The 12,667-nt window shown below is 39.8% G+C and overlaps 1 long non-coding RNA gene across 1 annotated transcript; it reads left to right on the top strand.

Annotated features, from left to right (window-relative positions):
- The first annotated feature begins 972 nt into the window (after nt 1-972).
- On the top strand, nt 973-12,322 carry LOC148152455 (uncharacterized). The gene is made up of 4 exons (XR_015762114.1): nt 973-5,180; nt 8,808-8,877; nt 9,269-9,340; nt 12,025-12,322. It is a non-coding gene; the product is annotated as an uncharacterized LOC148152455 (long non-coding RNA).
- Nucleotides 12,323-12,667: the final 345 nt, after the last annotated feature.

The raw sequence follows: 12,667 nt of genomic DNA, 5'->3' as shown, positions 1-12,667 counted from the left end.
ATTATCTTAATTGCAAAAAATATTATTTTCATAACTTAAGTTCATGAAAATTGCTACTACAGATGTGCTTCATGATGTCGGCCCATCTTAGGATTTCAATATACGTCTCTAAAATCCACACCTCTTGTGGCAGATTCCTGCTGTCACCAACCAGAACAGTTAGTCTGGCTCAGATTGCTAAAGAAATGGGGAAAAAATTTTGGTTTTAAGATGACTGTTAGAATATGAGGCGCATGGCATCTTGGTCTGTCATTTTGCAACACTTAGCTATCTAAGCATTTCTTCAAATTATGCAACAAATCCTCAAGAGAGATAGAATGGTGGTGATAGAATTATTATGCAATGTTGTTTTGATTATGTAAGTTGCTACAAACAATATCAGCTGTCAGACTGAACTGGAGAAAGTCCACTGGAAGGGAAGCACAGTCTGGGTAGGCCTAATTTTCCAAATACTGTATGTCTGTTGTGTGTGTGTGCATTTGTGCATGTGTGTGTGTGCGTGCGTGTGCATGCGGGAATGTCTGTGCGTGTGTGTGTGTGTGCATGTGTGTGTGTGCGTGTGTGTGCATGCGGGCATGTCTGTGCGTGTGTGTGTGTGTGTGTGTGTGTGTGTGTGTGTGTGTGTGTGCGTGCGTGCGTGTGTGTGCGTGTGTGCGTGTGTGTGTGTGTGTGTGTGTGTGTGTGTGTGTGTTGGTATATGTGGTTTAGCAGGACATTTCGTCAGAATACACGCAACACTAGCAGGACATTTTGAATTAACGGGACAGGGGCGGTGTCCTGCTAATTTTGACAAAAATCTAAAAGCGTAGAAAGGTTTCTATTGGTCCAATAACCCCAAAAATGCAAAAAAAACGAGATGTCCGTTTAATACACATAAACCAGATTTTGTGTATAATTTGTGTATCGCCACAGTGCCCCCGGTGGCAACTCTGTGTAATAGCAGGACCTTATGAATATTCACACGAGCTCTTGTTCTGATTGGTTGTCTGCCGGAAGGTCCCGCTAATTACTACAGTGTCTTTCTAATTCACGTCGCTGTTTACACACATGAATTGTGTGTAAATTGCCAACTCTTACACTGGGGATGAGTTGGAAATATGATTACTCTGTGCTATAAGACTGAATATTTTATAAAGGTTAGTTGGATGCCTAAACCCAACCTTTTGTCCAACCTTACATTGGACAAAAGGTGTATGTGGCACCTAAAAATATACAGAAATTAATATATATTTTTGATCAAATATTTTTTATTTAAAATATTATGAATAATACGTGTGTGGAATAAGTGTGTGGATTAAAATAAATATAAACCATAAGAGAGCCATTTTTTTCACCAAACTACTGCTAACAGTTTGTTGATTCTGGTCTGCTCTGCATCCTCAGAACCAGAACCAAGCATTTTGAAGCAGAACTTAGCTTCAGTGCACCATAAATCTTGAATAAACTTACAGAAAACTGCAACACAGCTGAATTCCTTTAAATCAAGGCAACAGCCCCCCACCCCCACCCCCAAAAAACAACAATTTACAGTTGTTTCTAAATCTTAATCATTGGTACATGTATCAATATAATTAATGTATATGATTTTAATTTTGATTTTACTTTGAATTTAATTTCTATGTTTTTCTTTTTTTACGGTAAATGTATGTTAATTTTATCACTTTTTAGTCCTTTGATGTAAAGCACTTTGAACTGCCTTGCAGCTGAAATGTGCTATACAAATAAAATTGACTTGACAGCAGTTTTCAGATCTTGCCAAAGATTCTCCACTGAGTTTATGTCTAGACTTTGACTTTGCCATTCTAACACAGAAATATGTTTTTATTTATACCATTCCATTGTAGATCTGGCTTTATGTTTAGGGTAATTGTCCTGCTGGAAGGTGAACCTCTGCCCCAGCCTCAAGTCTTTTGCAGACTCCAGGTTCAGGAGTGTTCAGGTTTTCTTCCAAGATTTCCCTGTATTTGGCTCAATCCATCTTACAATCAACTCTAACAATCTTCCCTGTCCCTGAAGAAAAGAAGCACCCTCAGAGCATGATGCTGCCACCACCATTTTTGTCAGTGGGGAAGGTGTGTTCAGAGTTATGTGCAGTGTTTGTTCTCCACTACAAATAGTGCTCTGCATTTTTCCCAGAAAGTTAAATTTTGGTCTTGTCTTATCGTTTTTGCTGTATCCCAATATGGCTTCTGGCAAACTGCAAATGGGACTTCTTATAGTTTTCTTTATACAATGGCTTTTCTATTGCCACTCTTCCATAAAACCACATTTTTGCAGTGCATGACTAATAGTTATACTATACTGCATTTCAGAAATATCTCTGCATTTCATCCAGAGCCACCATGAACCTCTTGGCTGTATCTCTGATCAGTGCTCTTCTTGTTCAGCCTGTAAGTTTAGGTGGATGGCCTTTTCTTGGTAGGTTCACAGTTGTGTGATTTGCTCTTTCCATTTCCAGATGATTCGTGGAACAGTACTCTGTGAGATGGCCTAAGCCTGCTTTAAGCTTCTCCACAACTTTATCCCTGACCTGTCTGGTGTGTTCCGTGGACTTCATGATGCTGTTTGTTCCCCAATATTCTCTTAGCCAACTTTTGAGGCAGTCATAGAGGAGTTGAATTTTTTTACCATTTGCAGTCATCAGGCAACTTCTGAAGGCAATTGGCTGCATTCAGGGAAAGGGGGCTGAACACTTTTGCACACCGCACTTTTTAGCTTTTATTTGTAAAAACTGTTATGAATCATGTTTAGTTTTGTTTCTACTTCACAAGTATATACCACTTTGTGTTTGTCTTTCCCATAAAATTCTGTGAAAATATATTTCCAGTTGTGACAAAACTGGAAATTCAAGTTCAAGGGCTATGGATACTTTAGAAAGCCACTGTACAAATAGTAAGGCAAGTCCAATGACAGAACCACAACCGCCACAACCAAGTACCCAGTATAGTGTGAAGAAACATCTGAAGGGAATATAACCTTGAACACACCTCGTTAAAATGGGAAATGCCACACAAAGTGGTAGAAAACGAACAAGCTAAGATCCTGTGGGCCTTCCATATACAGGAAGACAAAATGGGAAAAGCAAACCAACTGAACATGGTGATCATTGAGCAGCAGAGCAAAGCAGTTGTTATGATGTAGCTATCCTGAATGAACAGAAGGTACAGAAAAAAACTAGAGAAATACCAAAGGCTAAAAAACCCCATCATCCTCCTAGAACTTGAGTGGTTGACTTATTTTGGGCTGTCTAGTCCACAATACTAAATTTTGCTCTAGATGGGGTCTGGTGTCCACATGTTAGGCCATTATTTTATGACTTGGTGGTGGTGGAAGATTATAACACATTACAGGTTAGACTCAAGATGTTCAGTGTTTCTTTTGTTGTGTAAGTTTACAAAAGTTAGCAACTGCATATATTTACCATGGTGCTAAACATGGTGATTTAAAATGAATAAGTATTTTTCTGAGAAAAATGTTGTCCACATATCATGTAAAACAATAATTCTTTGTTTTTGGAATCATTAGGTCCCAATCAGCCCATAGATGAATTAATAATGCACTCCATGTGAGAGTTTGGGTCTTAGGAGATTACAAAAAATGTGGAAGGTGAAAGCAACAGTAGTGCTTGTGGTCACTGAAACCCTTGGGGTAATGACCCCTAAACTGGAAGACTGGCTCAAACAAATACCTGGAGATAGATCAGACCTCTTGATACAGAGAAGCACACCTTTGGGAACTGCTAATATACTGTGAAGACCAAGGATCAATGAAGTATTTTTGAATTTGAAAGAAGGGATAACCAGTCATGGAGTAATACAGAATTAGAAATATAAAAATAAAAATCGTTTATTTAAAAAATATTTAAAGTGCCAAAAATATCATGATTATTTATGTTACTGTTAAGACAAAAATTTAAAGATTGATATTTTGTCGTTATCTCAATGTCTCTACTCTGCATACATGCAGATTGTCTAGGTAGTCTAAATTGTCTATTGGCAGGTACATCAGCCAATCTTTTTCTGCAGGTGTTGTGTCTGCCATTAGACAACAGTTTTTGTTTTTATGATATAAAGTGTTTTGAACTGCCCTGCTGCTGAAATGTGCTATACAAATAAACATGATTAATTGATTGAACAGAAATGATTAAAGGAAGTGACAACATTGCTGGTGGGAGATACCATCTAACTGTTGCCTCTTAATTAAAGAAAAATGTATGATAAACTATTTAACTTTGAAATATTGAATGAAAGTTACAAAATATTACTCAAAATTTTCTTGTTCCTGAAAAAAATCAGACCTTGTGTGCTTCAGAAACAAAATGGAATAATCCTTTTGTTGTACCCCTCCTCCTCTGTCAACGTGGTACAATCCGTCAAGTCCAGGTGCAAGCCATTAGTATTAATTGAACTTGTTTCATTTGTTTTGCGTGGAGAAAGAGGTAAGACTCATACAGAATCTCTTAAGACATTTAAGTACATATAGTTTTGTAATTTTGCTGAATGTTGTAGGTTACTTGATGCTTGGATACACCAAAGCATTTGATTTGCAGCATTTTAGCTAGTAATTACCAACCATGTTAGTCAGTGTACCAGAGTTTAAAGGGAAGGTGGCTCACTCCAGAATTAGATAAAACTGTATTTGGTCATTTTCTGTATATCAGTGAGTGATATTATTTCACAGGCACAAATGATCCTAGGTAATAATCATTAGTATTAAGATAATGTTTTAATATTTGAAGATTTTGAGAATCTGTCAATAGAAAGTCAATTATGTAGTACTGTGTACTTCAGTACATTTTCACATACAATAACATCAAATCATATTGTGTACAGCAGGGGTGTCAAACTCAAGGTCTTAAGGGCTGGTGTCCAGCAACTTTTAGATGTGTTTCTGATGCCACATGGCTGGATAAAATGGGGTGGTCATCAACTTGATTGCACTGAGAAGCTAATTCAGTCATATACTTAAGGTGTTTTAGACCAGACAAACATCTAAAAGTTGCAGTACCCTGGCCCTCGAGGCCTGGAGTTTGACACCCCTGGTGTACAGTATCATGTTGTATTCTCTGATCTTTGCAGGAGATGTCAACAACAAGGTCTCAGAGAGCAAACATGATTCCAGTTATTGCTCCTTAGGTGAAGATGAAGGATTTGATGTAAAATACCTCAATTCATTTAAAGGTGAGTTGTGACTATATTATGCACAGGATTCCAGAGTTTATTAAATGATCATTTTTTTTCTTTTGTTTTACTTTTTCACTTTTAAACTATTTTTATACTGCACATTATTAGCATAGATCATGATCGATGATCATTATAATCAGAACATCTTTCTTATTCCGAAGGAGACAAGCAACTGCTCAAAATACAATAGAAGCGTATGTATATAAAATTAAAAAAAAAAATTCCCTTCTCACCCTCTCTTTCATCCTCTGAGCTTGGGTCCTCTACCAGAGGCCTGGGAGCTTGAGGGTTCTGCGCAGTATCTTGGCTGTGCCTAGAACTGCACATTTCTGGACTGAGATGTCTGATGTTGTTCCTGGGATCTGTTTTAGCCACTGCTCCAGTTTGGGGGTGACTGCCCCGAGGGCCCCGATGACCACTGGCACCACTGTGGTCTTCACCTTCCAGGTCTTTTCCAGTTCCTCTCTGAGGCCCTGGTATTTCTCCAGTTTCTCATGCTCCTTTTTCCTGATGTTGTAGTCACTTGGTATTGCTACATCCACCACAACGGCTTTCCTCTGTTCTTTATCCACCGCTACAATGTCCGGTTGGTTCGCCATTACCATCTTGTCTGTCTGGATCTGGAAGTCCCACAGGATCTTAGCTCGGTCATTCTCCACCACCTTTGGGGGTGTTCCACACTTCGATCTCGGGGCTTCCAGTCTGAACAGATGTTTCTGTACACTATGCCCGCCACTTGGTTATGTCGTTCCATGTATGCTTTCCCTGCCAGCATCTTGCACCCTGCTGTTATGTGCTGGACTGTCTCAGAGGCCTCCTTGCACAACCTACACCTTGGGTCTTGTCTGGTGTGGTAGATCTGAGCCTCTATTGCCCTGGTGTTTAGGGCCTGTTCCTGGGCAGCCAGGATGAGGGCCTCTGTGCTGTCCTTGAGTCCAGCTTTTTCCAGCCATTGGTAGGATTTCCTGATATCAGCCACTTCAGTTATTTGTCGGTGGTACATCCCATGTAGGGGCCTGTCCTCCCATGATGGTTCCTCCAGCACCTCGTCCTCTGTTCCCCATTGCCTGAGACATTCGCTGAGCACATCGTCCGTTGAGGCTTTTTCCCTGATGTATTTATGGATCTTGGATGTTTCATCCTGGACAGTGGTTCTCACACTCACTAGTCCTCTGCCTCCTTCCTTACGGCTTGTGTACAGTCTCAGGGTGCTGGATTTGGGGTGGAACCCTCCATGCATGGTTAGTAGCTTCCAAGTCTTAACATCTGTGGCCTTCATCTCTTCCATTGGCCAGCTAATTATTCCGGCAGGGTATCTGATTACTGGTAAGGCACATATATCCATATATATATCCATATATCCATGAAAACATGGATATATATATATATATATATATATATATATATATATATATATATATCCTTCTCATCGTCCGTGGGTGGTCTCTTTCATCCTCTGAGCTTGGGTCCTCTACCAGAGACCTGGGAGCTTGAGGGTTCTGCGCAGTATCTTGGCTGTGCCTAGAACTGGACATTTCTGGACTGAGCTGTCTGATGTTGTTCCTGGGATCTGTTTTAGCCACTGCTCCAGTTTGGGGGTGACTGCCCCGAGGGCCCCGATGACCACAGGCACCACTGTGGTCTTCACCTTCCAGGTCTTTTCCAGTTCCTCTCTGAGGCCCTGGTATTTCTCCAGTTTCTCATGCTCCTTTTTCTTGATGTTGTAGTCACTTGGTATTGCTACATCCACCACAACAACTTTCCTCTGTTCTTTATCCACCACCACAATGTCCGGTTGGTTCTCCATTACCATCTTGTCTATCTGGTTCTGGAAGTCCCGCAAGATCTTAGCTCGGTCATTCTCCACCACCTTTGGGGGTGTTCCCCACTTCGATCTTGGGGCTTCCAGTCCATATTCTGCACAGATGTTTCTGTACACTATGCTCGCCACTTGGTTATGTCGTTACATGTATGCTTTCCCTGCCAGCATCTTGCACCCTGCTGTTATGTCCTGGACTGTCTCAGAGGCCTCCTTGCACAACCTACACCTTGGGTCTTGTCTGGTGTGGTAGATCTGAGCCTCTATTGCTCTGGTGTTTAGGGCCTGTTCCTGGGCAGCCAGGATGAGGGCCTCTGTGCTGTCCTTGAGTCCAGCTTTTTCCAGCCATTGGTAGGATTTCCTGATATCAGCCACTTCAGTTATTTGTCGGTGGTACATCCCATGTAGGGGCTTGTCCTCCCATGATGGTACCTCTAGCACCTCGTCCTCTGTTCCCCATTGCCTGAGACATTCGCTGAGCACATCGTCTGTTGAGGCTTTGTCCTTGATGTATTTATGGATCTTGGATGTTTCATCCTGGACAGTGGCTCTCACACTTGCTAGTCCTCTGCCTCCTTCCTTACGGCTTGTGTACAGTCTCAGGGTGCTTGATTTGGGGTGGAACCCTCCATGCATGGTTAGTAGCTTCCAAGTCTTAATATCCGTGGCCTTTATCTCTTCCATTGGCCAGCTAATTATTCCAGCAGGGTATCTGATTACTGGTAAGGCATAGGTGTTTATTGCATGGATCTTGTTCTTGCCATTGAGCTGGCTTCTCAGGACTTGCCTTATTCATTGGAGGTATTTGACTGTGGCTCCTTTCCTTGTGACCTCATTGAGGTTGCCATTTGCTTGTGGTATTCCCAGGTACTTGTAACTGTCCTCAACAAATATATGGAGGACTGAGTTTTGAAATTACAAGTACAAAATAATGAGTTGCATTCAGTTGACAAAAAATGTTTAAGTAACCACAGAAAGACATCCAATTAGATCAATTAACTGATTTTGAAAAATGTTAATTTCAATTGCTACTATTTGATATATCTGCATTGTTTAAAGTTTATCCTACTTATTATGTGTACCTACAGGTTGGGGTGTGTTCAAAAAGCAGATTTCCTTATTGAGTACAGAGAAGTCATAAGTAGAAAGGAACAAGAAAACCGACTGAAAGTTTACCATGATACACTCGAGGTTCTTATGTTTGATTTCAACTTCAATGGACAAAAGCTTTGGTATGCGACTGTTTCAAGGTTGTTGTGTTTTTATTTTACATCTAAATACAGTGATGTAAACATTTTCAGCTTCAACAGTAAAAGTAGTTTTAGTTGGTAGAGGAATATCCTTCTGACATGCAAACACCAAATATGCAAAATCCTTTCCCTTGCATGGTATAATTATTCTTATTTTCATACTTAATATTTTAGTGTTGATGTTGCCAGAGAGGATGGATGATTGGGGAGGCTGGTAAATGATCAGATGAACCCAAACAGCAAAATGAAAGTTAAAAGAGTGGATGGAAGACCTCATCTGTTTATTTGCACTCAAATATATTGGTCCAGGGGAAGAAATCACTTATAATTATGGTGATTTTGACTGGCCATGGAGAAGAAAGGTGCTTATAAGTGTGAAAATACTATCAAAAATCATTCAAGTAGCACTGAAGACATATTTGAAGGATATGTCAAGTTGTAGTACAGGGTTTCATTATAGTTGAAAACAAGAAGTGGACAAGCACATACAGTAGGTGGACTTCATTTTTCTATTGAGAAGTATGGACTCATTCAGTGTACATCCCTTCATTTCAGATTTCCAAAGATGAACTGTCAGGTTGGTGATGTGGACGCATGCGGATCCTGTTCAACCAACCCTCCAGAGGTAATTTTGGTCTCCAATGACCAACTTACTCTCTAAAATAAAGTAATTGAAATGATATTAAGTATTGTTCAAACACACATGTGTTGTGTAATATTAGATATGTTAGCTGCATAAAAAGGGAGGACTGCGTTTTGAAATTACAAGTATAGAAGAATGAAAATTACATTTAGAAGCGCACATACACACAGGTCCTGTGTAATACTCAAAATGTAAGGTGCAGGAATAAGGAGGACTGAGTTTTGAAATTACAAGTACAGAAGAATGAAAGTTACATTGAGAAGCACGCATACACACAGGTTCTGTGTAATACTCAAAATGTAAGGTGCAGGAATAGGGAGGACTGTTTTCTATATTGGGAACAAACATTTAGTGAGTGTTCTTTACATTTCAGATTTCCAAAGATGAACTGTGTCAGGCTGGTGACATGGATGCATGTGGATTCTGTTCAACCAACCCTCCTGAGGTAATTTTGGTCTCCAATGACCAACTTATTCTCTAAATTAAAGTAATTGAAATGACATTACGTAGAGTACAAACACATAGGTGTTGTGTAGTACTAGATTTGTTGGTTGCATAAAAAGGGAGGACTGAGTTTTCAAATTACAAGTATAGAAGAATGAAAATTACATTTAGAAGTGCACATTTTGGTCTCCAACGACCAACTTTTTCTCTAAAATAAAGTAATTGAAATGATATGAAGTACTGTTCAAACACACATGTGTTGTATAATCCTACATATGTTGGCTGCATAAAAGTGGAGGACTGGCTTTTGAAATTACAAGTATAGAAGACTGAAAGTTACATTGAGAAGCGCACATACACACAGGTCCTGTGTAATACTCAAAATGTAAGGTGCAGGAATAAGGAGGACTGAGTTTTGAAATTACAAGTACAGAAGAATGAAAGTTACATTGAGAAGCACGCATACACACAGGTTCTGTGTAATACTCAAAATGTAAGGTGCAGGAATAAGGAGGACTGAGTTTTGAAATTACAAGTACAGAAGAATGAAAGTTACATTGAGAAGCACGCATACACACAGGTCCTGTGTAATACTCAAAATGTAAGGTGCAGGAATAGGGAGGACTGAGTTTTGAAATTACAAGTACAGCAGAATGAAAGTTACATTGAAAAGCATGCATACACACAGGTCCTGTGTAATACTCAAAATGTAAGGTGCAGGAATAGGGAGGACTGAGTTTTGAAATTACAAGTACAGCAGAATGAAAGTTACATTGAAAAGCATGCATACACACAGGTCCTGTGTAATACTCAAAATGTAATGTGCAGGAATAGGGAGGACTGAGTTTTGAAATTACAAGTACAGAAGAATGAAAGTTACATTGAGAAGCACGCATACACACAGGTCCTGTGTAATACTCAATATGTAAGCTGCAGGAATAGGGAGGACTGCTTTCTACATTGGGAACAAACTCACATTTAGTGAGTGTTCTTTACATTTCAGATTTCAACCAACCCTCCAGAGGTAATTTTGGTCTCCAACGACCAACTTATTTTCTAAGATAAAGTCTTTGAAATTATATTGAGTACCAGTGGTCCCCAACCTTTTTATCACCGCGGACCGGTCAAGACTTGGCAATTTTTCTGAGGCTCGGGTTCTTTTTTTACCCTTAATTTCCCCTTACAGCAATCTTAGAACGTTGCTCACGATAATTGTAACTGTTCATCCTGCCATCTGTGGCATGATCGCATCCAGTCGTTGGAACATTGGGACTGCTCTGATCTAAAATCAGGCATATTCTAGCAACTTGTAGGGTTTTTACTTGATTGGGAGCTAGAACTCAACCTGTTGAACTTGACAGGTAGCCAATCAGAAAGCGCGGTGACGTAGCTCATGGAGGGGAATCCCAAAGAGCTGAGCAGACATGCACAAATGAGTCCGGTGGACATCGAAGATATGTGGAAATGGCATGAATGTTTATTCAGCATTTCGTACAAAGAATATCCATAGAAATGATGAGGAGTGGAGTTGGAGCAAAATTGCTACCACAGTTGATAAACCCGGTAACTTTTCAGCTATCCATTAAATTAACGTGACATTATTTTGTACTAAAGCCTGCTCACATGGCAAGATTTGCTCCTGTTATGTGGCTGGACACACGAACCTGTTGTACTTTTATCAGCTCTGTGGTCACAGAAGTTTGGAAAATCGTCTGAATCCTAAAATCATGCCGTGTGAACCAGACTTAAGACTTACAAGCTCTATGTCTCTCGTCTCGATAACTGCCATAATGCTCTCAGACTCTGGTCGCTCTGGCAACGTTCACACATCCCTTCAAAATAAGATTTGAATATGCCACAAAAACGAACATTTATTTTCATGAAAATTTTAACTCACAACTATAAATTAATGGGAGTCCTGAGCTTGTTTCTCTGCAATGAGATGATCCCACCTGGGAAACGATGACACCCAATGCAGAGGGTGCTTGGTGTGTAATGGCAAAGCAGTTTGAAGCTTCATTGCCTCATTAGTAAGCCAGTGCATATTATGCAGAGTGGGCTTGGAACATGGGAGTCACCTACAGGTTCAGGATAAATCCACTCTCCTGTCTGTGGTCTTTCTCCGCTTTTCCAAAGAAACTTTCCAAAGACATCGCTTTCTTACTCATTGTGGGCTCAATGTTGCCGCACAAGACGTAACCGAGAGAATCCAGTTAAAGGGTTTTCAAAATAATGGATCCTCCAGACTCAGACAATACGTAACATGTAAATATTTTTCTTGTGCGACCCAGTACCAATTGGTCCACAGACTCGTACTACTCCGCGGTCCTGTGGTTGGGGATGACTGTTAAGTACGGTTCAAACACACAGGTCTTGTGTAATACTTGATATGTAAGCCACATAAAAAGGGAGGACTGAGTTTTGAAATTACATGTACAAAAGAATGAAAGTTACATTTAGAAGCGCTCATACACACAGGTCCTGTGTAATACTCAAAATGTAAGGGGAAGGAATAAGGAGGACTACGTTTTGAAATTACAAGTACAGAAGAATGAAAGTTGCATAAAGAAGCGCTCATACACACAGGTCCTGTGTAATACTCAAAATGTAATGGGCAGGAATAGGGAGGACTGTTTTCTAAATTGGGAACAAACTCATATTCAGTAAGTGTTCTTTACATTTCAGATTTCCAAAGATGAACCGTGTCAGGTTGGTGACGTGAATTCATGCAGATCCTGTTCAACCAACCCTCATGAGGTAATTTTGGTCTCCAACGACCAACTTATTTTCTAAAATAGAGTTTTTGATATGATATTAAGTACTGTTCAAACACACAAGTCTTGTGTAACACTTGATATGTAAGCTGCATAAAAGGGGGGAACTGAGGTTTGAAATTACACATATAAAAGAATGAAAGCTACATTTAGAAGCGCACATACACACAGGTCCTGTGTAATACTCAAAATGTAAGGTGCAGGAATAAGGAGGACTGAGTTTTGAAATTACTAGTACAGAAGAATGAAAGGTACATTGAGAAGCATGCATACAAAAAGGTCTTGTGTAATGCTCATCAGGTATGTTGCAGAAATTTCAAAAACTGAGTTTTGAAATTACAGGTAGAAAAGAATGAAAATTACTTTTAGAAGCGCACATACACACAAGTCCTGTGTAATACTCAAAATGTAAGGTGCAGGAATAAGGAGGACTGAGTTTTGAAATTACTAGTACAGAAGAATGAAAGGTACATTGAGAAGCATGCATACAAAAAGGTCTTGTGTAATGCTCATCAGGTATGTTGCAGAAATTTCAAAAACTGAGTTTTGAAATT

Source organism: Poecilia mexicana, unplaced genomic scaffold, assembly GCF_051168715.1.
Source record: "Poecilia mexicana isolate PSO_F unplaced genomic scaffold, ASM5116871v1 scaffold_23, whole genome shotgun sequence".
In the NCBI taxonomy this organism is placed as follows: Eukaryota; Metazoa; Chordata; class Actinopteri; order Cyprinodontiformes; family Poeciliidae; genus Poecilia; species Poecilia mexicana.
This window is presented reverse-complemented; position numbering and strand designations above follow the sequence as displayed.